The 25243-nt window shown below is 42.5% G+C and overlaps 1 protein-coding gene across 21 annotated transcripts in view; it reads right to left on the bottom strand.

Moving 5' to 3' along the window:
• Window positions 1–25243, bottom strand: part of CACNA2D3 (calcium voltage-gated channel auxiliary subunit alpha2delta 3) — a 924345-nt gene that overhangs the window by 48564 nt on the left and 850538 nt on the right. The window contains exon 38 of one of the 21 annotated variants that reach the window (XR_014823275.1): window positions 12108–12135. The exons of the other annotated variants lie outside the window; for them this stretch is intronic. The gene's annotated coding sequence lies outside the window, so the exon portion shown is untranslated. The remainder of the gene's footprint in view (window positions 1–12107; window positions 12136–25243) is intronic. 21 annotated transcript variants of the gene reach the window in all.

Genomic DNA, 25243 nt, shown 5'->3' with positions numbered 1-25243 from the left:
CTTGCTTTCATAAGCCATGCAACTTTGATCTATCTACGTATTTTTGCTGTCTGAGGCCCACGGATGCCTTGAAATTTCTTTGACCTTTTAGTTTTTTGCTTATTTTTAAGAACACAAGTACTGAATTAATAGTTTGGTTGTTAAAAATATGAACACATCAGGTAATATCAGATTTATTACCTCCATTTTATACCCTTCCTAGAGATTTGTTGTCAACTGTTTGTATTTGTTTGTATTCAACTGTTGTCAACATGCTGAATAGCCTGTATGTTGCTACTATTGTTTTCCTATGTGTTCATATTCAGAGATATATACCTCAGGAAACAAATCCTTTGGAGGTTGCTTTCTTTTTTAAACAAGGTAAGTGGGATCAAATTGTAAGTACTGTTCCATGCTTTCCCTTTCCTCAAGATTGTATCTTAGAGATATGTCAGGATACATAGATCTATATCATTTTAAAATATTCTTCTGTTTTAAAAGAAACTCATGGACTTGGAGAACAGACCTGTGGTTGCCAAGAGAGAGGGGAAAGGAGTGGGATGGACTGGGAATCTGAGGTTAATAGATGCAAACTATTGCATTTGGAGTGGATAAGCAATGAGATCCTGCTATATAGCACTGGGAACTATATCTAGTCACTTGTGATGGAGCTTGGTGGAGGATAATGTGAGAAAAAGAATGTGTGTGTGTGTGTGTGTGTGTGTGTGTGAGTGAGTGACTGGGTCACTTTTCTGTACAGTAGAAAATTGACAGAACACTGTAAACCAAGCAGAATGGAAAAAATAAAAATCATATAAAAATTAAAAATAAATAAAACATTCTTCTGTTTTAAAGACTTAAAATCCTAAGCCCTCTTTGGGTAGCTCAGGTTTGTAAGGAACTTAACTACCCAGTGATCAAAACATGTAGTTTCAAATCAAGTCTGAATATACTGGACTCCCTACTTCATGTAGATCCTGAGAGACGTAAGGTTATTGTCCCTGCCCTCAAGGGGAATCCAGGGAATTTCTTAAAAGGGGGAAAGAGCTAATAAACCCAAGACCATTCATTCTTCTGCTATACCATACACTTCATAGTCGAGAAATGAGTAATTCCACTGAAAAACTTTCTTTACCTCCTTCTCCCACCTCCTGCACGGTGGCCACACTGTGCAACACACACACTAGGACTAATCAGACCCAGCTGGTGCCCTGGACACAATTAAATTAAATTAAATTCCATGTTCAAAGACACAGAAGCTGAAAGGAACTGCAGGGGATCATCTGGATCTAACCTCTATCTTTAGACACTCAGGATGGAAAATTAAGTCTTGGGAAAAATGAATAACCAGGTGACACTATGTATGTTAACCCAAAAGAGTTTAAGACATTGCCACAGAATCTGTTATCCTGTGGCTACCATTTCTTTCCTCCGCATGTGTTTGGTATCCAGTTTTCCCCATAGTAAGGAAGACTTCTATGTTTTCCAAGAAAAGGCTTGGTCAGTACTAACAAGGAGCAAGCAGATGGACAGGGAGTTTGTGGAAATACTTTTTAGGTGGTAGAAGCTTCCTCATTGAGAGGCCAGGCAGGGCAAATGCATGCAGGATTCTGAGACCTGCCTCAGCAGTGACTCAGCTAAATGCTGCCACAGTTTTAGAGATCCTGGGGGAAGCTCCCACGCATCCCTTCATTGGTGTCTTCCATGCCCTGGGTGCTCATATTTCTCAGAATACGGGGCTTGGTTTTCTAAGAATCATCAAAAATGATCAAACCTTGTGGGCGTGCTTAATGTTTTTCTAAATTGGCGTGGCAGGAATAGGAAATAGGATGCGTGGTAGGCTCCAGGTGAGGCAGAAAATTGACCAGAACTCAACTCCCCAAGGAAGTTGTGATCATTCTGTAAGAAATAGGCAGCCCGACCATATTAAGGTATGGCTCTAAAGTCCCTAGATCCCAAGAGACTGACAGATGGGTGCCTAGACCACAGCACAAGCAAGGCGGAGTTTTTGAAACTCCTTATTATTTCTCCAACTATCACTGAGCTTTAATAGAACAATCACTGGAATTAAGGAAACAGTATTCTCCCTGAGACAATGAGCAATGTTTTAATAGAATGTACTATCAAATATGTAAAAAAAAAAAAAAGCATTTCATAATGCAATCAATCCAAAATGTCTGAATTACACAAGCCTAAGAAGGACTTCTGTATCTTCTTATTAAACTTAGTTTAGATATAAGAAGTGAGTTTTTTTTTAAGAAGATACATCAGGAACTGATTATTAATATCACAGAAAGATCTCCCAAGTTTTGCTTTAAAATATAACACCCAACTGATGCCCTTATATTTTTATTTAACTTTTTAAAAATTGGCATTTTTTTCAGTTGTGTTTAGGGAAAAAACTGTGTACTTAGGATCTTTGAATCATAAAATATTAGATTATGTTGCAAGGACAGAACAGGACATCTTAATTATCCAGTAATTTAAGATACTTTGTTAAAATACTTGTCAACTAATAAAAATAGGGTAGAATCCATCTCTGGCTGAGAAAATTATCTGTTAATCCATTTTTGTTTTGTTTTATTTTAATTTAGGCTTTTCTATAAGTGGGTAACATTTTAAGTCAATACCATACAATTTGTATGCATAGTTATATTTTCCTGCTAAACCAGAGACATGGGAAATCCTAATAAAAGCCAGGCTTTAAAGCTTGCTGAAGCTCTCTTGCTTATTATGGACCTTATTTCTGAGCAATTCCAGCTCCCAATATGTTCATATATATAATATGTTTTATCAAAAATCAATTAGTCTGATTTACTAACAATAGTATTTTTCATTTTAATTTAAGAGCACATAGTATTTATTAATTAGTTATATGCAAATAAAGTGTTACTAAAATTTTATTCAATGGGAAGGTAATTCTTCAAACCAGAAAACTTTTACTAAAATCATGTCTGATGAATTTTTCGGGAAATATGGCTATTCTTTGGATGTCAACCAAGATGTCAAAGGTACACGAGTATGCCAGACTGATTTTTAGTACTCTTGCTTTCTATGTGACTCACTTATAATTCGTTATTTATAAAACATATTCTTAAAACAATTTAGAGTTTAATTTGAAGCAATAGAACACTTAATCTGTGTCACTTTCAGAAGTAGGGAGGTAAGAGTTAAATGTATTTACACCAAAAAAAAAAAAATACAAATTGGGTGTCCTTTAATTTGGGCTCAGCTTACCTCTCTTTAGTAGTGGCCTGGAGTTTGGGGAACACACCTCTGCTCATACCAGCCACCCCTTCAGGAGCTGACTCTTAGAGCCTCAGTTTTCCAAACTTGAGTTGTCACCCTTTGGAGATTCATATGTTGCAGACACTGCCTGAGGGACCTTGTCCAGCAATGGTGGGATGGAAACCACATGTATCAAACCACAGTTCAGGTCAAGGTGCCCTTGAGGGAGAGGGGCTAGTACAGGACTTTGAAGGCTGGGGAGAACAAAGAGTCTGGAAAGTGCTTTGGAAAACAGTAAAGCAGTCTGCAAAGATTTTAGTTTTATGTGTGTTTAGGAAAGGCCAAACAGACAGGATACAATTTGACATTTAGATTTAATACTGTTGATGATCTACAGTGCTGGGAACATGCATCCTCAAGGGTCCAGCGTCATTAGGAGCTGGCTGTATGCAACATTAGTACTCACTGGAGTTGCCATTGTGGCACAGCAGAAACAAATCCAACTAGTATCCATGAGTATGTGGATTCGATCCCTGGCCTCACTTAGTGATTTGTGGATCAGGCATTGTGGTGAGTTGTGGTGTAGGTTGAAGATACCGCTCAGATCCTGCATTGCTGCAGCTATTAGGCCAGCAACTGCAGCTCTGATTTGATCCTTAGCTTGGGAATTTCCATATGCCGTGGGTGTGGCCCTAAAAAGTGGGAAAAAAAAAAAAAAAAAAAGAATGGTACTCATTTACAGATTTTTCACAGAAAATCCTGAAGATACTGTAAGTGAGTACTACCCTTCTTTACAGCCATCTCCCAATGACACTGGACAATCTAGGATGCATGAAATGGAAACCAAAAGTACAATGAGACCTCACACAAGTCAGAATGGCCATCACCAAAAAGTCTATAACCAATAAATGCTGGAGAGGATGTGGAGAAAAGGGAACCCTCCTACACTCTTGGCAGGAATATAGGTTAGTGCAGCCACTGTGAAGAGCAGAGTGGAGGTTCCTTAAAAAACTAAATGTAGAACTACCATGTGATCCAGCAATCCACTCCTGGGCATATACCTGAAGAAAACCATAATTCTAAAGGATACATGCAGCCCAATGTTCACTGTAGCACTATTAGCACTATTTACAATAGTCAAGACATGAAAGCAAACTAATGGCCATCAGCAGAGAAATGGATAAAGAAGATGTGGTACATATAAACAATGGAATATTACTCATCCATAAAAAAGAATGAAATAATGCCATTTATAGCAACATGGATGGCCCTGGAGACTATCATACTAAATGAAATAAGTCAGACAGAGAAAACAAATGTCATGAAATCACTAATATGTGGAATATAATTTTAAAATGATACAAAAGGACTTATTCACAAAACAGAAATGAACGCAGAGACTTTGAAACCAAACTTATGGTTACCAAAGGGGAAACACTGGAGGGAGGGATGGATTGGGAAATTGGGATTGGCATATACACACTGCTATATACAAAATCAATTGGTAACAAGGACCTACTTTATAGCTCGGGGAAATCTATTCAGTACTTTGCAATAGTCTATATGGGAACAGAATATGAAAAAGAATGGCTATATACGCATATGTATGGCTGATTCACTTTGCTGTACACCTGAAACTAACATAATATTGTAAGTCATTTCTACACCAATCAAAATTTTTTAAAAAGAGTGGTACTTGCTTTGAAGAGATGAACTATCAAAACGATCTGCTATACTGTCATACTCTGGATCTCAATGAAAATGTAGTGGCAAGTTGGCTAGATAAAAGAATAAAAAGTTAAAAGTAAGGTCAACCCAGGTTTCCACCTTTCATCTACCACTGATGAGCCATGTGACCCCAGGCAAGTGATATAACTTCTCTGGTCCTCTGTTTTCTCATCTGCAACATGGTGTTAGTATTATTAATAATTTTTTTTAGGGCCACACCCATGGCATAAGGAAGTTTCCAGGCTAGGGGTCAAATCTGAGCTACAGCTGCCAGCCTATACCACAGCCACACTTACTCAGGATCTGAGTCTTGCCTGCGACGTACACCACAGCTCATGGCAACGCCAGATCCCCGACCCACTGAGTGAGGCCAGGGATCAAAGCTGCATCCTCATGGATACTAGTCGGATTTATTTCTGCTGCACCACGACAGGAACTCCAATAATGTGGGGTGTTTTGTTTTGTTTTGTTTCTGTTTTATGAAGGGTTTAACACATGCCAAGCATTCCTCTAGAAAAATGTATTCACTTGGTCCTCACAGAAAGTTTTTCAGTTTAAAATCTCTACTATCTTCTTTGTCCAGGTGAAGAAACTGAGGCTTGAATGGGTTAAGTAAGTGATTGCATCTCATACAGCTAGAAGGTGCAGGGTCAACCTTCAGATGTCAAGCAGCCCAGGCCCAGAGAATATGCTCTGACCCACAGCACTGTGAGAGGCAGGCAAGCTGCCGCTGAGGCCAAGACTGGGTTCCCATCAGGCCTCCATCGTTTGCCTTCACCTTGCCAAGGCTCAGGCCTGCTGAGCCTTTTCTCCCCCATGTGTCCATCAGGAATAATAATGGCATCGGCCTTCTGGCATTACTGGGAAGATTAAATGAGTTAATGTTTGTTAAAAACTTGGAATCATTCTTGGTAAGGACTAAATAAGGACTTAGCTATGAATATTATTATATTAGACCTCATACTTGTCAGTGAGGTGGATTGGAGGAGCAAAGATTCATCAACATGTGTAAATTACCTCCTTGTACATAATAATCACACAATACACGATTGCTTCTGGGAGACTGAGTGCCAAGGGTGACGCATGATTTAGGAGCTAGAGAGAGATGCAGACATAGGGCACAGGCCCACCTGCCACAAGGCTTAGGTCTAATGGAGGCAAAGGTTAGTTTTCTCACCTCCAGGTACTAGAATATTCTATTTTTAGGCAGCTAGCTCTACGTGGTTTCTCACCCGCCTGTACTCATGGCACATGTATTGGGATAAATGGGCTGGGGAGCATTCATCGGTCCATCTTCTGTCCCAGCCCAGTGGAGAGAGTCCTGTGGTGGATGCTCCATCTCTCTCCCTCAGAGGCTGGGTGGGGCTGCATCAGTCTCTATAATAAAGCCCCCAGGGGGAGGGGGAGGAGAAGGAAAGAAAGGTGCTATCCTGAGAGCATGCAGGAGTGCGTTTGTGCATGCTGGATGTGCATGTTGTGTCCTCATGCATGCGTATGAGTTTTGAGTGAGTGTAAGCATGAGTATGTGTGTGTGTGTGTGTGTGTGTGTGTGTGGCAGGGGGTGCTGGGGTGGTTCGGGTGTAGCTGCAAAGTCTGGGAAAGGTAAAAGACAAGAAATGGAAGGATTGCAAGGACTTACATCGTCTTATTTTTAAAAGACAGGAGTAAAGGAACTCTATCCCTTTTTATTACTTTTGACTCATTAATTGTGTTTAAGAAAGCCATGCCTCCTGGAGACCAAACAGCCATGTGGTTTTATGGGGTCTGGAGCCCCTCTATTTGCCAGGAGCTATGTTGGGACCATTTGTTTAATAGAGGCTGTCAGTTCCTGCCTGTCCTTGGACATGCCCTTATAGCAAATATTTCAGGGCTAGCTGGCCTGGTCTCAGGGTGGCCACAGCCAGCAGCCAAAACTGGCCAAAGAAGGAAAAGCCAGACTGAAATGAGTTCAGAAGCCAAGAGAGCTTTCCTTGAAAGTCAGGCTTCATCCTCGGCTGCTTTACCTGATCACATCAGCCTCTCACCCCTGCCAATGGTTCTCCTGGTGTACACCTGCTTCTGCCGCTGTTTCCCAACAGAGGAGTCACTCAGAATAGGAGTAGGCTGACTCAACGGAAGCAGATGGCCTTGCTAAGGATGGCATTTTTGTGTGGGAAGGTAGAGACAGGTGAAGCTAAGACAGGTGCCCTCCTGACTGGGTTGCTTGGTCCAGAGGAAACAGGGACAGACAGGAGAGGCAGGGTAAGGGGGTTTGGCTGACCTCCCCCAGACCGTGAAGGTTCAGGTGCACTCTGTCTGTGAGCATTGATTTTGGTGCATGTGTTTTACTTCCCGAAGAGTCTTGGCAGAAGACCAGCTCGTGAATGGTACCTTCCTCGATGTGTGGATGTAGGAAGTGTATCCGTGGATCCTTTTCTATAGGGTTTCTCTCAGCTTTCTATGAGGTACTCAGGGCGAGTCAGGGGGTTTCAAGTGGGCATCACTTCCCCATTGTGGAATGCAGCCACCTCTCCAACATAGCATAAGAACCACTGACATCATATCGGATAAATCCCACAAACAGTCATGCACAGAAGTTGCCCAAAGCATCCTGATAACACAAGTCACAGGAGAGACTGATGAAAGACCTGATTCCTGGCTCCAGCCTAGACCCACTGAAGGAGGAATTCCAGGGGAGAGTTCTAGAAATCTGGAACTTTACTATGCATTGCAGGTAATTTTTACCATCTAAGTCTGGGGCAATATTGTGGATATTTCCAGCATCACAGTCATGCCCTATCTCAGGGAAGAGGAGAAACTAGCTGTGCTAACTGAAGTTGGAGCTGAGAGAGATAAAGAGCCATACCCTGAAGCAGGCATGTGCAACTCTGAAACCCTCCCAACTCACAATTTTGCAGCATCAGAAATCATCTTTGAGGCCACTATTTGTTCAGGCAGAGGAAAGGTACCTTGCAGAGGCAGCTCCAGAACAGAAGCTTCTAGCTGCCTCACCCTTCCTGCTGCTCTGTCTCGCATTTCTCCTTGGGCCACCTACCTGCTTCCTCTGGGTACCCTCTACCACTGTGAACTCCTGAGGTTGTTAAATATGCTATCTCAAAGCCCCCAAGTGAGCTCGCCACTCCATCTCTTGACACAGATTTCCCAGCAGAACACATCTGCCTCCTGGCAGGGGCTGGGGATCAATGTGAAATCTCCTCTACCGTGCGACCTCCTACCAAAGGCTCAGGGGATCCCTGCAGCTGACCATCAGCTGGGGCTCTTGTGCCATGCTTTGACCATTGACAACAGTGTGCCGTTAGTTTGAAGGTTACCTTATAGGTTTTTACTGAGAAATTGTGACCCTTCTTATGTACCTTTAATTGAAAAATATTGTGTGATTTTATTCATTTTCTATTGCTGTGTAAGTGTCATCACAAACTTAGCAGCGCCACACAGCACCCATCTAATTGTCCATAATTTCTGTGGGTCAGAATCCCAGGCATAGCTTAGATGGGTCCTCTGATTAAATCTCACTAGACTGCAGTCAAAGTGTTGGCTGGGGCCCTGATTTCATCTGAGGCTTGATTAGGGAAGGATCGTTGCCCCAGTTCACGCAGACTGTTGGCAGAATTGAGTTTCTAGTGGCTACAGCACTAAGTTTCTTGATGGCTTTTGACTAGAGGCTGCCCTCAGTTCCTCAGCATATAGGGTCCCCCAATGTGATCACCTGCCACCTCAAAGCAATTAGGGCAAGGAAAGATGTAGTGAGATGGAGGATATAGCTTATATTACTTAATCATATACCTGTAAAATCACATATATCACCTTTGTCCTAATCCCTCGGTTGAAAGCATGTTATAGGCCCTGCCCACACTCATGGTCACAAACACCAGGAGATGAGGATCATGGAGTCAACAAGTGAGTCTGTCCGTCATAGCAGTGGTCACCAACTGATGTGTTTATTTAACCCCCAAATAACATTCATTCCTTCTCTAAGAACAGAGTCCACCTTGGCAGCCGTGTGTGAGCCGTGGCATCCCACACCCTGACAGTGCTGTCTCAGATCTGGCTCCAAGAGAAACAACCAGATGCTTCCTTCCAGGATTTTGACATTGAGATTTATAGACAGCCAATTAGCCTGGACCAGTTCTTTCAAGTAAAAGGGGCATCTAGCTATTAGGAGGCCTTTTTCCAACATGTGCAACTAGGACAGAGAAGAATGAAGTTGGAGCAGAGAAGAATGAAGTCGAGCCACAGGGAAAAATGGCGATTAGCGATGGAGGAAAAGTGTCTGGGTCTTGAAAAGCTGTTCAGTAGCTGTTTCAATTTTCTTGTGTAACCCAGTGGTTTTTGAGTTTCAGAGTTCTTCTGATATCCTATCCATAAAATTTTTGCATAAGTTTACTCAAGTTGGCTCCTGTTACTTGTCAAGGTCAAGAACCATGACTAAGTTCAGATGTCAGAGTGGGTCTTATTTATTCTTCACTTGGAGCTTCCCTATCACCCTGCCATCAAACTGCCATCTACTAAAAAATATTTCTCATCCTTCATTGTCACCTTTGTCATGCACTTGTCATCCAGGCACCGCCCAGGGTACCAGGCCACATGAGCAAACAAGACTCATAGTTCCCACCCTCACCAACTCAACAATCCACAGAAGCACCAGGAGGCATGTAAGCAGCTACAGGTGGGAGGTGCTGAAGAGCACCAAAAAGGAGCACACATCTGAGCTGTGGGAAGAGGCCTTCCAGGAATGCTTCCTGGAGGAGGGGACTAAGCTGAGATCCAAGAGATAAACAGGAACTAATCAATTGCACTGGAGAAGAGATGATTACTGCAGACAATGGGAACAGCAAGTGCAGAGGGCCCAGAAGAATGACAGATTTGAGGATTAGAGAGCTGAGTGTACGTGAAAAGATCTTTTATGGAAATGGTGAGGAAGCTAACATTTTACACGTCTTTCCCCCAAAATGATTACTCCCTTGAAGCTGGGGACTGTATTTTTAAACTATTATTATGAAAATGTAGTTCAACCTTTGAGGATTTATTAATTAAAAATTGTGTATGGGCATTTAATTTATTTTGTATTTATACATATCAAAAGTCACTCTTGGAGTTCCCACTGTGGCACAGAGGGTTAAGGATCTGGTTTTGTCTCTGTGGCACTGTTGGCTTGGTCCCAGCCCAACACAGTAGGTTAACAATTCAGTTTTGCCTCAGCTGCAGCATAGGTTGCAGCTGTGGCTCAGATTCAATTCCTGGCCTGGGAATTTCCATATGCTGTGGGTGCATCCCCCCAAAAAAGTCACTTTTTTCGATGTATAGAGCTATGACTTCTGACAAGTACACATAGGTACGTACACACCACCCCTGTCAAGGTATAGAAAAAATTCATCTCTCTTAAAAATATCCAGAAAATACCATCATGAGGCCCTTGTGTAGCCAACCCCTCTCCCCGCCCCCTTCGCTTACTGGCATTCTCTAACTGGCATTCTCTACATACTGTATTTTGTTCCTTCTTTCTTTTTCCCGCTTTATTCAAGAAGTCGAGCGATTCACATGTGTGAAGTTAAGGGACTCACAGATCACCACAGAAGACACTCAGAATTCTCAGGTCAGGCACAGGGAAAGATCTATTCAGTTCAGAAAAATCACACGTTGGGGAATTCCCATTGTGGTGTAGCAGAAACAAAGCTACTAGGAACCATGAGGATGCAGGTTCAATCCCTGGCCTTCTCAGTGGGTTAAGGATCCAGCATTGCTGTGAGCTGTGGCGTAGGCCGACAGCTGTAGCTCTGATTAAACCCCTCACCTGGGAACTTCCATATGCCTCGGGTGAGGCCCTAAAAAGCAAAAAAAAAAAAAAAAAAGGAAAGAAAGAAAAAGAAAATCACACCTTGTTTCCCAAGACTTGGCCTCTGTGCTGAAAGGATATATGAACAAAAAGCCAGCATTATCTCTGGGTCAGGTCTGCCTTTCCTGGCCTTTTGCTGAAAGGCTAAAGGCACAGGTTTCACTGAGCCATTAAAATGCACCTTCTTCTCAAGAAATGTTACCACAGCTGGCTTCCAGATCCTCTGCCTGTTATGTCTTTTTCAAGAAGTATTCATTAATTATTTTTAATTGTATCTTGATTTTACCAGTGACATCCACCATAGGCAGCTCACTGATAAATTGGGAAATGTTTTCATGTTGTGTTTTTCCTGGGGTGTGGTGTAACTTTCTTTGTCATCAGTACATACGTCAAAGCAGGCTAACCCGAGTATTTCCACAGCCACAGCATATGGTTGGGTCATGCACGCAACCATCGTAAATCCTCCTTGACAAAGGCCCAAAATGATATCATGACCTGGTCCCATTGGAATCCAGATTTATGAAGATCTGAATGTGAGAACTGAGTGTTAGGAGTATGGGTTTTTAAAAATGTGCCACGTGAATAGGTTGGTCTCGTATGTGGCTACTTGCCTCCATATGTGGCAAGTGAGTGAAAAATACGTGCAGAGGTAGTTGAAAAATTCTTGAGATGCTTCAATAAGCTTGTCTAGAGCCCAGTGCAGAGTAAGCACCCAATAAATATTCATGAGTGAGTGGATGAAGGGGTGGATGAATGAAGTGGAACTGGAATGAGTTATAAGGTCATCTTGTGTTTTTAGAAAGAAGATCATCCTAGGGAGGTGATTGGTTGCCTTTCCAACACCTTTTTTCCTTTTCCGCTTGTGAATGCACATCCAATTTTGCTCACAAAACCTCTCTAACCTCAGCCCCAGGGGTAAATCTTATTTACTCTAAGTCAATCAGAACACAGGACTTTTCATGAAGATTGTGATGAGTCTGGGAGCAGGCACAAGACCTTTTTTGACCCAAGCAGACTGAAAGGGATGAGTTGAAGTTCATGGCATGGCGTGGAGAAACTTTCCATGTCTTCAGATAGACATGGGAAAGGATGCATGTTACTGTATCTGCTCCCCTAGAGTTTTCCCTTCCATGCCATTGGGACCCTGCCTTGGCTGCCCTACCTACCTTATGACTTTGATGGAGGGCATGTTTGGTCTGATACTAATGCTCTATGAAACAGAGTGGGAAAGAATCTCATCCATGACAACACAGTTGAACTTTTAGACCTTCCTGGAGAACACCCAGATTCTGGATCACCTGTTATTTGAGAGATGAATTTTCTTCTGGGCTTAAGTTACCTTGAGTTGGGATTTCTGCTGCTTTACCCTGAAAACAAAAACAAAAACTAAACTAAAGTAAAAGCTTGAAGTTGAGAAGAATAAGAAAGGAGAATGGGCTATTTTGTGTTGATAGTAATAACACCAACATTTACACAGGGAGCACAAGTGAAGATCAATTTTAAGTCTTTTTTTTTTCCATTAAGTACCGTAGTAGGTAAGTATGGTTATGCTGGCTTTACTCACTTCCTTCAGGTAAGACTTGCCCATCTGGAAAAGGAGTCATCCTCCTTGTCCAATTGGAGTAACTGGGTACTTTTTTTTACTTAGGGATTTTACATGGTTCCTCTGGTAACACGGATAAAAAGATATTTCTATCATCTTATACTCCACAACCCACCCATATTTTCAGCCATTAATACTACTGTCCCTCTCACTAGCACATGAAATTCAGAAAACATCTGAGCAAATATTCATCTTATCATTGTTATAGGCAGGGTGCCAGGAAAGTTATACAAATAAATATAAAATAACACTTGCTTACAAAGATCTTATCCTCTAATTTGGGATGACAGAGCAGAGTATCTCAGATGCTGATAGTAGACTTGAAAAAAATAGAAATACTAAACTGTGTTAACCATCAAAAAAAAAGATAAGTCATTAATTCTTGGATGAGAGGAACATAATAATAGCTCTCAAATCCCCATACTTGCGGTCTCTGCCCCCACCACCATCTTTTCCCTGGAAGGCTGCAGTAGTTTCCAGAGCTCCCTACTTCTACCCTGTGTAATGTCTGATGAATTCTCCACATTGAAGCCAGAGAGATCTTGTGGAGAAGCAAAACAGACCCTGACATTCCTCTGCTCTTCCTCTACTGCCTCTAAGACCCTGCCCAGCCTGCCCCTCCAGCCCCTGAAACCTAGTCTCATACCATGCCCCATCCTATTCTGTTTTTTCCCTCTTGGGGCTTTTTGGCTCCAGCCAGGAAAGCATGTGCTGTCCCCCAGGCCTAGAACACCTTCTCCCTTTCCTCTCCAACTAGTCAACAACTATTCATCTTTTTCCCAATTTCAGCTCAAGCATTCTGTCCTCAGAAAACTCTCTCTCTTTTTTCTTTTTTTTTTTTTTGTCTTTTTAGGGCCACACCCATGGCATATGGAGGTTCGCAGGCTAGAGATCCAATCGGAGCTATAGCTGCCTGCCTATGCCATAGCCACAGCCATGCAGGATCTGAGCCTCGGCTGTGACTTACACCACAGTTCATGGTAATGCCGGATGTTAGCCCACTGAGCGAGGCTAGGGATTGAACATGCAACCTCACAGTTCCTAGTCAGATTTGTTACCACTGAGCCATGATGGGAACTCCAGAAAACTCTCTTCTGACCTTCCTAGGAGAGAACACAGGCTCTCACAGCACTAAGACTCTTTCCTTTGGACTTGTCCCCATTGAAGTTCCACAGTTGTTTTGCCATAATTTGAAAAATCACCTGGATCCCTACACACCTCTAAGTGGGCAGGGATTTTATCTATGTTTACTCACCATTGCCTTTCCAGAGGCTGACAAGGTGTCTGGCATGTGGTAGATGCTCAATAAATAATTATTGAAAGAAAGAATGAGTACAAGCAGGAAGTCCACACTCACTTTGAGTTAGGCATCATGTTAACTTAACCACATTGTCGTTTACTTCTTAAAACCGTCCTACAATAGAAGTGGTACTGCTGTTGTCCAATTACGTAGTTGGAGTACACGGTGAGATAAAATAACACGGCCAAGGTCACACATAGGTGACAAATAGGGATTCCAACTAGGCACATGCTTTAGAAACTGAACTCTTAACCAATGGCCTCCATCATGTCTCCCAGCTAAAGAAAGTTCTGAAAGTTTAGAAAATTAAGAAGCTTAGTGAGTGAGCAGGAATTTGGGCTAGTCTTATAAGACAAGATGGCTTTAGCCAGAGAGGTAATAAGTAGGAGGGTAGGGACACTGCTGGATAAAGACATTTTTGATTAAGGCTCCCCTTCTCTGTAGGTGAATTAGAAAAAAAATGGTCCATCCTCCCTGCAGATACAGCCCCACACCAGGACAATCATGTTGATGAACCAAGCTTCAGGTCATACTCTCCTTCTCACCTGGGCATTTTTTTTTCAGTGCACAAACAACATAGCTTTATGCAATACCCCATAGACTTGAATGTTTAGAGGCAAAAAAGCAAGAGGTGAAAAAAAATTCATTAGGCTAGAGTGAGTTCTTTCCAAGGGAAATGCAAAAGTCTAAGACTTGTGCTGTTTAATATAGTAGCTGCCTGTGACTATTGAAAACTATACCCACACACCTACAGTCAACTAATCTATGACAAAGGAGCCAAAAATATACAATGGAGAAAAGACAGCCTATTCAATAAGTGGTGCTAGGAAAACTGGACGGCCACATGTAAAAGAATGAAATTAGAACACTTCCTAACACCATACACAAAAATAAACTCAAAATGGATCAAAAACCTAGATATAAGACCAGATACTACAAAACTCTTAGAGGAAAACATAGGCCAAACATTCTCTGACTTAAATGACAGTAACTCAGATCCACTTCTTCGAGTAATGACAGTAAAAACAAAAATAAACAAATGTGACTTAAGCTTCAAAGTTTCTGAACAGCAAAGGAAACCCTAAACAAAACAGAAAGACAACCCACAAAATGGAAGAAAATCTTTGCGAATGAATCAACTGACAAGGGATTAATCTCCAAAATTTATAAACACCTCCTGCAGCTCAATACCAAAAAAACCCAAACAACCCCATCAAAAAATGGGCAGAAGATCTAAACAGACAATTCTCCAAAGAAGACATACACATGGCCAAAAAAACACATGAAAAGATGTTCAACATCACTCATTATTAGAGAAATGCAAATCAAAACCACTATGAGGTACCACCTTACACCAGCCAGAATGGCCAGTATCAAAAAGTCTACAAACACTAAGTGCTGGAGAGGGTGTAGAGAAAAAGGAACCATATTACACTTTGGTGGGAATGTAAACTAGTGCAACCACTGTGGAAAACAGTATGGAGATTCCTCAGAAAACTAAAAATAGAACTACCATTTGATCCAGCAATCCCACTCCTGGGCATCTATCCAGAGAAAACCATGACTCAAAAATGCACATGTACTCCATTGTTCACTCCTGGGCATCTATCCAGAGAAAACCATGACTCGAAAAGACACATGTACTCCATTGTTCATTGCAGCACTATTTGCCATAGCCAAGACATGGAAACAACTTTAATGTCCATTGACAGAGGAGTGGATAAAGAAGATGTGGTACATATACAATGGAATATTAAAAGGAAAGGAAAGCCATTAAAAGGAATGAAATAATGGCATTTTTAGTAACATGGATGGACCTAAAATTTATCATGCTAAGTGGAGTCATTTAGACAGTGAGACACCAACATCAAATGCTGTCACTGACATGTGGAATCTGAAAAAAAGGACAGACTGAACTTCTTTGCAGAACATATACTGACTCACAGACTTTGAAAAACTTATGGTTTCCAAAGGACAGAGGTTGGAGGGTGGGGGGATGCTGGGGGTTTGGGATGGAAATGTTATAAAATTGGGTTGTGATGATCATTGTACAACTATAAATGAAATAAATTCATTGAGTAATATATAAAAAAGATAGATGCACACTATTGCTTTTGGAATGGATAAGCAATGAAATCCTGCTGTATAGCACTGGGAACTATATCTAGTCACTTATCATGGACCCTAATAATGTGAGAAAAAGAATGTATATATGTTTATGTGTGACTGGGTCACCGTGCTGTGCAGTAGAAAATTGACAGAACACTATTAGCCAACTATAATGGGAAAAAAAGTCATTAAAAACTATAAAAAAAGAAAACTATAAGTTAAAATCAAATAAAATTTAAAATTGTTTTTCAACCATACCCTTTTCAAGTGCTTAATGGCTACAAGTAGCCAGTGGCTACCATCTTGGTCAGCACAAGTAGAGAACATTTCCATTGTTGCAGAAAGTTCTATTGCACAGTACTTGTATAGATAGCATGCTAGATCCATAGTTTGTAAAAAAGGAGCTCAGCCTTTATGCCATGGTCCATGGGGAGTTGTGAAAGGGTTGTAAGTTGGGAAGGGATGGTGCTAGGTTAATAACAATGATCATTTATGAAAGTATACTGATGTGCTGGGTAGTGCACTAAGCAACCTTATAGACATTATCCCATTTAATCTTCATAAGAGACCTATTCTTATGATGATAAAATTGAGGCCCAGTGACTTTAAATAACTCTTAGAGTTCCAGGTCTGACTGACTCCAAGAGACTCTACTTTATACCATGCTCCTTCTACTCTGTATCCAAATTAGCCTGGTAATGGGAATGGATTATTCAGAGGCTGAGATCAGGGAAGTCTGTTCAGCAGCTTTAGAGATATTCTAGGCATCAGATGATAATGGCTTCAAATGGAGGTCGGGAGGTTCCTTTGCAGAAATCTTCAGATGTCCTGTGTTTTTTGTTCCCAGCCTATAGTTTTCTACGGGTTTCCTCCCTTCCTCCCTAACTAGTCATCGCAATGGGCTACATTTTCTTTGGAATCATCTTTGCTTATCCTTTTGCTCCTGGTGTTGGTGTTTCTAGGGAAAATTTGTTTGCATTAGGCTTTAACCTAATAAATTTTTATCCCTAGGAAGACATCTCCTGCCTCATCCTGCTGCTAGGCCTCCCCCTAGAGATCCCAGGACACAGCTGGAGAGCCTGTGTGGGCCCTACCACAAGCCAAACCCAGAAATCCCATCTGGAACCATACATGGTAGAAGCCTTGCCTCTTCTCCCAATCCCCCAGTAAAGGTAAATGGAAAGGCACTGATGGATCCCACTTCCTGCTGGGATATGGGGTCTTTTTGCTTCTTTGGCCTCCTGGTGTGAAAGGTAAACTTTCCCATGGAGCACTTCGGTCTTCAGCTCTAAGCAGTCCTGAATTTGTGTCTGTTTCAGCTTTAGGTGAGGCCTGTCAAGTGAAGGAGATAGATTGGCCCTCCCTCAGTGTTGTAAAGAAAACTGGTTTCCAGGATTTGGTTTCCTGGATTATGAATGAGTAGAGCCCCATGAGCCCCTCCAAGGAAGTCTAGTCAATACTCATCTGTGTGACAGCAGGGGACACTGAGGCAGGGGAGGACTGAGAGAATTTCACATGTGTCAGAATTAACCAGAACGAGAAAGAAAACCCTGACATCCAGGTTGCCTGGTCATGCTTTAACCACAACCCACACTTGCCTATTTAGTTACAACAAACACAAAAGAGATAAACATAGATGTAAGTTAGTCTAAACACCAAATTTTAGAAGTTTTTCCTCTGATGTCTAGTCAGCCATCCTGACCTTTATTGGAGGATAAACCAACTTGCAACAGCTGTGGACAATTATTTACTGTAAGTCAGAGACTAAAGAGCTTGGATAATGAAGTGAATTCAGCATGAGAAGGAGAGCAGAGTCCTCGGTACCAGCAAGTTACTTTTTAAGTCACTTCCTGACTCCAAAGATTGAGAAAACCGAGTTCACAACAGAAGGGGTCCTAGAAAGGCCCAGGATGTGTGCAGCAGTGGGCTTTGCTTATGTATGAGGGATGTTGCAAGAATGCACAGCCACACCTGGACTTTCCTCAGCTTGGAGTCATCCAGGAAGATACTCTGTGCAGATGCTACCGAGATGACACGTCCCTGGCCATCCATAAACGTGATCTATGGCTGGCTGTGGAGTTACCCAACCATCCTGGCTACTCAATAAGAAACAGATTCGGATTCCCTCACTCAGGCTGTCATCTTTTACAGCCGCCCGACGGGCTCTGGCAGTGTGGCCTCTCAGCAAGACACTGCCCAAGAGGGGCTCAGAAACTTTTGGCAATCAAGAGAGGGACAAAAGCTTTGCATAATTTAGGGGTGGGTTCAAAGCCAATAATATTTACACTCTGTGCCAAGAAAGCATTTTAAAGCCAGTGAGGTGCCTCTAAGCCAATAAGGTGTTACTACCTTTAAGCATATCCCTTTTACCCTTGGAATATACACGCCATTTTGACATATATGAAAATACCATCCACAGTTTAAAACAGGATATGCCACCTCTGCACTTTGAACTTCCAAGGGGGAAAAGAAGCCTTGCTTGAAGGTAATGCACTTTGTTACAGGCACGTGCATGCAGGCACACACATACATACATTCTCATCCTCACCTGTGCTGCAAAATAATGGAATCTGGCCACCCTTGAGTGTGGCAGGAGGATCAATGAGGGTAATAAATGTATTCCCTGGGGCCTCCTGCCTAGAGCCCAACCACAGCACAGGAGAAAATTTACTGTAAACACTCCCATCTTTTGAATGGGGTTCAGCCCCATGATGCTTTCAGAGTAAGCCCTTATCCTGAAGGAAAAGAAGCTGAAGACTCAGTGTTCTACAATTTTAACCAAGAAGACCACAGAACCAACTTGCTCCCAAATTGAATTCTAAGTCCAAATGTGAGGACAACTTCAGTCCTTCAAATACAAATGACAACAAGCAGGGAACACCATCCTTGTCCTGGCAAGGCTCTGCTATTCTCTCACTGTATAACCTTGGATCTATTAATTTAGGTGGTTGGTGAATCCATGTAGCTTGGAATCATGACTCAGAACTGGAAGAACCTGGAGACCATCTTGTTTAACTTTTGTCCCCCTAAGTCATACCCAGAAACTCCAGAATCCCCTATTCTCAGCCCTTCATTATTTGCATCAGAGACCATGAAGGTATCCTCAGTGGTAGAGGAAGAGGAAAGGTGGGAGGTCAACTGAATCTTTTGCCAAATACCTTAGTCTACTTTGGAAAATACCTGATAGTCACGGATGCTCTGAGGGTAGATAACAAACAGGAGCTCAGGAGGCTGATTGACAGCTGTGAAACTGCTTCTTATTCCTCTGCCTCCCCCTAGGATTCCAACCCCTGGTTTCTGGAATGAGGACCAGCCTGCTACATTCCACAGTTTACTGCATAAAGCCTTACATTTACTGTGGGCTACAATGTTCTTCTTCAACTCCCCTACCCTATTCATCCACCTGATTCTTGCCACGAATATACTCTCTGACCACATGCTCATCTCCTGTTGCTTCACGTCACACACATGCATGACTCCAGGCCACTCACTCTATCCCTTATGCTTGCAATGCTCTACCTCTTTTTCTATCTGACAAATCCCTCCTCATCATTTAAGATCAAAGCTAATGTTCACTCTCCTGTAAGGTTTCCTTAGACATTATCACAACTTCCAATGATAGAAAAGTTGAGAACCTACTAAGCATTGAGCACTGTATTCAATGCTTTTCATGATGATCTCATTTCATTCAGGAATCCTTACTACAATCCTATGATGTAGATACTATCATGATCCTCATTTTAAGACAAGGAGAGCAAGTCTTCCCAGAGTTAAATACTTTGCCTAAGGACGCAGAGCAACTTAGTAGTAGGGTCGGTTTCAAGTCAAGATCAGTCTGACTCTATAAGCAGGCTCTTCCCCATCTGTCCGTACAACTCTTCCCATGAACTCATGCCTTGGTTACATCATTTTCCCAGTTTAACTACATTTTTTCCTCCCCTACTAGATTAAAAGTCAGGTTATATGTTATTCTGTTTGAAATCTCTAATACTTATTGCACTACTTGGCTCCCAATAGAAGCTTAACATAAGTGTGTGTAAATGTGTTGAATGGAGAAATGGATAGATGGATGGATGGAAGAAGGGAGAGAGAGAAGGAATCAAAGAAGAAAAATTCAACTTCCTCAAAGGTGCATATTCTATACAAGCTAAACTCTTCCAAGTACAACAAACATTGTGTTCCATAAAGAAGACTGTTAGTGCTTTTTGGAAAATGTACCTAGAAAATTCAAAGCATGTTATATATTGAACCTGGGCCTTATTAATGGCAAAAAATTCAAAGGAAAGTCAAGTCTATATTCCGTACACCTATGGCCACAGAAGAGGAGCTTTAAAATGTTGGACAAAGTAGAAAACATCTGGACCAGATCATAACCTTGAAGAATGAAGATATATGCTCTCTGAGTTCAGTCTTTTTACTTTAAAAAAAAAATCCAAACCCTTATGTACTTCTCAAGACTTTAGTGCCTTTCCTTTTGACATGTCCTCCAAGGAAGAAGTCTCACCCACAGACTTCAAATAGGTAAGCTTGCAGCTGCTACAAATTCAAATGTTTAGACTAATGCATAAAAAGATCTAGAGAAAATGAGAACAGATCTTCACCTTGGGCTAAAATATATAAGGCACCAAACAGACATATTAGGGAGGTTCAGAAGTCAGTCCGTGTGGCTCAGTGTTCAAACTGGCCTGGCCAGAGTGCAAGTCTTTTCTCAGAGCAGATAAGCCAGCCTGGTTGTCATTCGGTATTTTCAAATCCTATAGGATGCAACCTGAGAGGCAAAGGGGAGTTTCCAGGTAGGAACAGAAGTAGAATCAGAACTCTGGGTGACATGTTGGAACACAACCTCATGGTCTACAAGGCTTAAATGCTGTGAAGCAGCATCATGTTTGGGGTAGTCTCTTTGGGGTGGTCATGTCCAGCTCTGAAATAATTGCAGATCAGGCTGTGATGGGAGAGCACCCCAGAGCCCTCCCTTGGGGTGCTCTCAATGTGGAGAGGCTGACTGCTTGCTAATTGGAGGCAGATGGGAGGTTTGGAAGCTGGGTGAAATAGAAACTTTCTGACATTTGTCTTTGACCCTAAAGGGATAAGTTCAGATCAGGTTCTACAAAGAGCTTGATGATTTAAGTTCTATAGCCCCTATAGATATATCAAGAAAGACTGCCTTAGTTCTAAGCAGATACTCTTGCTTTGGGTGGATACCTGACAAAGAGGTTTTTATAAATGAGGATAATGCCCTGTACATGTTTCCACATCTTAAACGTGAGAAACGATAATTGCTTCCAGTTATAGGGTGTTAATAAAGTGTGAGAGACTATGCCAAGGGCTTGACACTGTCTCATTTAATCCCTGGGAAGCCCTGGGAAAGAGATGCATGTTCAGTTGTTTTACAGTTGAGGATAACGAAACTTGCCATTTCATGGTAGAGACAAGACTTACACACAAGCTTCCTTTCATACCCAACTCCACTCTTGCTTTTAACATCACGCAACACTACCCAAGTCTGTTTCTCCCAGGTTCCTGATGTCTGGAACTGCATTTCACCCTCTTGTGGGCATTGTACAGCGTAGTGTACATATGAAGAGCTAAATAGGTTGAAGAATTCTTTTCTCGCACCCAAATACTAACCAGGCCTGACCCTGCTTAGCTTCCAAGATCAGGCGAGATTGGGTGCGTTCAGGGTGGTATGGCCATAGACAAGAAATTTCTTTTCTGATGAAAAAGACAGACACTGAATTTTTCGGAAGATGAAATGTGACCTATGCACTGAGGGCAACAGAAATGAATTAAGAGAGGAGTTCTGTCGACCAGACAGTGGAAGACTCCTGGGTGGGGCTGCGGTTGGAGCACCATCTTCTATCAAGATAGGGTGAGCTCGGGAACCAAACAAAGGGTTTTTGTTGCTGGAGGAAAAATGTTCTGTTCACTCAGGAACCAGGACCACTTCAAAGACCATTTGTTGGCTTGGTGAGAAGCTGCTGCCAAGGTGAAGAGTCCCTATGTCCCAACTGCCCATAAACATGTCTTCGAACAGCAGGAAGGAGCTGCACAAAGTGGCTGTAGCTGCCAGAGCAGGGAGCGGAGCCTCAGGAAGTGGGTGCATCTCCCCCGGTAGCACACACTGAGCCAAGAAGGGTTCCACGTGCCGACCGGCCAAGACAAACACAGCCCAGCGCTGCCGGGGAGGCGGCCGTCGGGGAGCAGCTGAACCACCACAGTGATGCAGCCTCTCGAAAGACTGGCCGCAAGAGCGCAACCAGGGCCTGTGGTTTCCTGCCGTCCTCTCCGGTCCACAGCTTGGACTCCCAGTGACTCATGGCCAGGGGTGTGCCAAGACTTCACGTCCCGTCTCCAAGGGAGCCTGACCTGTGCTGTTCCCACGACTTCCTCCTCCCGAGGAGTTTAATGAGGGGATTAACGAGGACCAGGATGTGAGTGGACATCTTCACTGGAGCAGCGGCTGGAAAAGCGCCCAGCTCAGGCACGCGAGGACAAAGCAGAGGGCCAGGAACCATCAGCTGTGCTGAACTGAGGCTGCTGTGTCTCAACTCCGCCGGATCAGTGGGGGCGGGTGGGGTGGGGAGGGGGAGGAAACTAACATTTATTAACGTCAGGTCTCTGGAGAGATGGTGCGGTTGGGTGGTTGAGAGTGTGGGTGTCAGATTGCATCTGGCTTCACCATGGCCTAGCTGAGCGATCCTGGGAAGTGACTTAGTCCTCTGAACCTCAATATCTCATCCAGAAAAAAAAGGAAAAATAGTAGTATCTGCCCCCATCTGATGATTCTGAAGATCAAATGGAGATTATAAATTCAAAGTTTGGTAATTGCTGAAGAACAGAAAGAATTGTTTCATAGGGAACTAGTGCCCATTATTGAGTAGAATGGTTCATGGAAGTTGAACACTGCAGTTACATGTTGGCAGTGCAGGGTGCATTCTGCAGATGATGAAGCCTAAAGACACTTTGGGATCTGTAGGTACCAGAGCTGAGGTGGACTGACCAGAGTAACCATCTCACTCCCCACTTGGCACCATCACTAATAATCCAAACCCCAAGCACATGGAAGCTTGCTATTCAATACTGCCAAAATATATTGAAGGCTTGTCACATACCAGACACTGCACCAGGCACTGATGTGGTGATGGGGCAGTATAATGAAGAAATGTGAAACACGACCCCTGTTTTGGAGCCGCTAGTGAGAGAGACACATGTACACTCAACTAATACCAGGGCAGGCAAATTATTGCCATGGTGCAAACTACATGGAGGACACATGGGGGAGAGACTGAGGCCAAGTGGGGATACCTATAAAATCTTCCTGGGAAGGTGTAAGTTTTTAGATGTCTCAAAGGTTGAGGTGAAGGGGAGGAAAGTAGTATAGAGACAGGGACCATCTTTTGCAAGAGCAGGAGCCTAGTGTAGAAGGAACAGATACGTTGGGACCTCAAGTTGGAAAAGTAGGAAAAGACCACATTTTGTCAAGCTGTGACTATGAGGCTGAAATTTATGTTGGGAAGGAATATGTGCTGGGACTATCAGCTCAGTCATTGATGCTTGAATGAATTTGAGTCATGGCTCTTCCTCATGTGACTGGAAAAATACTTTGCCTCTGAACCCCTGTCTCCCCACTGTAAGGAGGGGATCATGGCAGTGGCTAATTCACAGGGTTGTCAATATTCACAGGCTGCTCAGCATGGCACTTCAACACAGTTGGCTCTCATAAAAAAAAGAACTTAGCTATTGTTATCATTGTCAGCAATCAAGAAGCTGTGCCAACAGCTTAGGGAGAAATAATGAGCTTCTGGGCAGGACAGTGGAAAATAAGAGGAAGGGATAAATGTACCTTTCAGAGTCAGGATAAGGACTTTAATAGGCTATGGGGTGTAAGAAGCAAGAGACAAGGAGTCAGTAGTGATGCCTCAAGGATTCAAGCTCAGGAGATGAGTTTGGCATGGTGTTACCAAGGTGGGGTCACAGAAAGTGATCTCAGTTTGGGGTGTAATGAATCAAAAGTGGCTAGTAAATTCTTTAGGTTAGTCTTTTTCACATAAATTTCACATGCAAAGATCTATATTCAATAGAATTGTTTTAGGATAAAAGACTCAGATTAGAGGGTTATATATATAGAAGTAAAAGTTAAGCCTTTGGAATGATAGAATAGTCCTCTAACCGTATTTATGAGCAATACAGTTATCAGAAAATAGACATTTTAAAATGTGTATTTATAAAAGAGGATAGACGAAGGGAAGTAGAAGAAGAACTAAGCAGTCACTGTGTTCCAGAAACATCATTTGATGGGGGTTTCAAAAAGGCTGTGGTGGTCAGCTCTGCAGACAGAGATGAGGTCACTAGTTTAATGATACCTTCCATATGCATCTCAAAAGAGGACAGGGAAGAGGTTAGTCTGTAAGGGATTAGGGAGAAAATAAAGGGGATAACATGGTGTGTATTTCATGTGTAAACAAGTCCAGAAGTTAAAGGAATGTGAGAGAGAGTGGGAAGGAGGTTAAAACCAATCTAGCACAAGGCAAGACGGAGTTTGCGGTGGAAACTATTTGAACAGGTTGTAGAGTTGAGGAAATACCCAGTGGGGAAGAATTGAAGATGAGGAAAGACAGTGCTGCTCCAAGGAGAGGCAGAAAAGTGTGTGAATTACCAACTCCAGAGGGATGTTTTTGGAGCAAACCAGGACCACATCTGCCAGAGCATGGAAGAAAGGTGGTGTTTAAAGGCAAAGAAAAATTCTATTTGGGTAATTGGTGGAGTTCAGTTTGGAGTACTTTTATCTTCTAGTAAACTGTATATTTTCCTTTAATAATTTCATGAATTTTCATAACTTAAAAACAGACACACAACAATGTGGAGTGGGATTTGTTTCCTTAATTCTCTTGAGATGCAGAGTAGGGGAATAGAAACAACCATGAGAGTTGATTTTGAAGCCAGAAGTCCAGGCTAATCATAACCTCATTAAATCTCAGCAACCTAAACTACAAAAAGGGAATGCTCACCCAGACAGACAGATTGGGGTTCCTATGAGATAATCTACGTACCAGGCTTTGGAAAATTGATCTGTAATGAACTAGAATTTGTTATTTCTCTTTGCCATAGTCATCACATTTTGTTCCTAAAGCTGGTTTCGAAAATTTGTCTTGGAGTTCCCATTGTGGCTCAGGGGAAACAAATCTGACGAGCATCCATGAGGACGCAGGTTCAATCCCTGGCCTTGCTCAGTGGGTTAAGGATTCAGTGTTGCCGTGAGCTGTGGTGTAGGTCACAGATGCGGCCTGGATCCTGCATTGCTGTGGCTGTGGTGTAGGCTGGCAGCTGCAGCCCAATTCGACCCCTAGCCTGGGAACCTCAATATGCCTCGGGTGCGGCCCTAAAAGGAAAAAAAAGGAAAGAAAATTTGTCTTGAGTTCCAAAGTTCTGGAACTTTGACTTGAAGAGATAATGAAGTTTAGGA

This window comes from Sus scrofa, chromosome 13 (assembly GCF_054392235.1).
Source record: "Sus scrofa isolate SSC_HxYL_T2T_F1_AM1 chromosome 13, Sscrofa_HxYL_maternal_Yorkshire_Landrace_v2.0, whole genome shotgun sequence".
NCBI classification, from domain to species: Eukaryota; Metazoa; Chordata; class Mammalia; order Artiodactyla; family Suidae; genus Sus; species Sus scrofa.
The sequence above is the reverse complement of the archived record's forward strand: the minus strand, read 5'-3'. Positions and strand labels throughout refer to the sequence as shown.